Below are 1754 nucleotides of genomic sequence, written 5' to 3'. Positions count from 1 at the left end.
TGAGGTAGCTAATGAATTAATTATTTAAATGGATTGAAATTGTAATTTATGGACACAATACTTAATCAGTGCATGTTTATTCTTCTAACGTAGCTGAAGGTTAAATTAGCAATGTATCTAGCGATATACTTGCCTTGCATAATTTGCAAGATTATTGTGATTAAAATGTTTCAACGTAAGAATACCTTGTTACCTCACGTAGTATTTTATATGCTCTTTAGATTTTATTAATCATTTGAATTGACATAGGGATATGCAAAAGATTAGTTCAATTTAAAGAGTATGTATGTGCCATAACATGTTTGCTTATTAAAATCTGTTTAATCGTTTGAATGAACATAGGGATATGTTAAGAGATGAATGGATTTGTGTAGGTGAATATGTTCATAAGTTAGCAAATTACCGAGTTACCGTGAATTTATTCATAACAGCATAAGCATGAGCTTAATAATTCTAAGTTAAAGAAATGTAATTAAATCAACACAATTATGTCATCTTGATTAAATCATATTTTGAAATCGTGTATTTGAGATTTATTTCTTTAGATACTTAGTTTAAAATCTTAGTTTCTAATCACCCTCTTCAATAAAATATTATTCTTCACCAAAGTGTTTTAAATAGCATTCATAAATAATTCTTTTCGCAGTCCTTGTGGGTACGATAACTCGACATTTACTTGTCACTTTATTACTTGTTGCGATTGTGTACACTTGCACATTGTCGTCGTTCCAAGTTTTTAGCACTGTTGTCGGGGATTGTTTTAAAAGTCATTATTTGTGAATTTGTTATTTAGATTTTGGTTTATTTTTTCTCTATTTAATTTTTAACTTAATTAATTTTTCTGTGATCATTTTAGATGTTTATGAATATTGACCGAATTATTGACCTACTCCCTGTAGACCCTTTGATAGAAGGAACTTTTCAACAGCGAAGAAGACAAGCAAATCAGAGGAGGACCGAAGAGATGAAATTCGAAAATTTGATCCAAGGAAATGGAGCAAACCCTGCTCAAAATCCTATCATTATTGCTGATGATAGGGATAGAGCTTCTGACGATATGTCGTGCAAGATTTAATGATCTTAATCTGGTATTAGAAGACCAAGTTGAGGCTGTGATTCGAAATGAAGCCAGTCATGTTCCATATGCTTCAAACAGTGGGTCAATTCAGTGGAATGCCTACCGAAGATCCTCACCTACACTTAAGACTATTTATGGAGGTGAGAGATTCTTTCAAATTAGCCAGAGTACCCAAAGATACATTACAATTGAAGATGTTCCCATATTCGCTGAGGGACAGAGCTCGAGTCTGGTTGAACTCATTGCCACCGAACTCAATTTCCACTTGGCAAGAGTTAGCAGAGAGATTCCTTATGAAGTATTTCCCGCCTAGCAAGAATGCTAAGTTGAAGAACGAGATCACTGCTTTCCAACAAATGGATGATGAGTCCTTGTATGAGGCATGGGAAAGATGTAAAGAGTTACCACGAAAGTGCCTTCTTCATGGAATCCCACATTGCTTCCAACTTGAGACATTTTATAATGGTCTCAATGCTCACACGAGGATGGTAGTGGACGCTTCTGCTAATTGTGCTCTACTTTTTAAGTCTTATAATGAGGCTTATGAAATCATTAAGAGGATTGCCAGCAATAATTACCAATGGCCAACCAATCGAACAGCTTAGGAAGACGAGTTGCTGGAATACATGAAGTAGACGCTCTTACTTCACTCGTATCTCAGGTATCCTCAATATCC

The 1754-nt window shown here is 34.6% G+C and overlaps 1 non-coding gene across 1 annotated transcript; it reads right to left on the bottom strand.

Annotated features, from left to right (window-relative positions):
* Positions 1-1401: 1401 nt before the first annotated feature.
* On the bottom strand, positions 1402-1508 carry LOC128291141 (small nucleolar RNA R71). The gene has a single exon (XR_008280917.1). It is a non-coding gene; the product is annotated as a small nucleolar RNA R71 (small nucleolar RNA).
* Between the last annotated feature and the right edge of the window lie 246 nt (positions 1509-1754).

The sequence above is a fragment of the Gossypium arboreum genome, chromosome 3, assembly GCF_025698485.1.
Source record: "Gossypium arboreum isolate Shixiya-1 chromosome 3, ASM2569848v2, whole genome shotgun sequence".
NCBI lineage: Eukaryota > Viridiplantae > Streptophyta > Magnoliopsida > Malvales > Malvaceae > Gossypium > Gossypium arboreum.
Note: the sequence above shows the minus strand (reverse complement) of the source record. Positions and strands in the feature narration are given on the sequence as shown.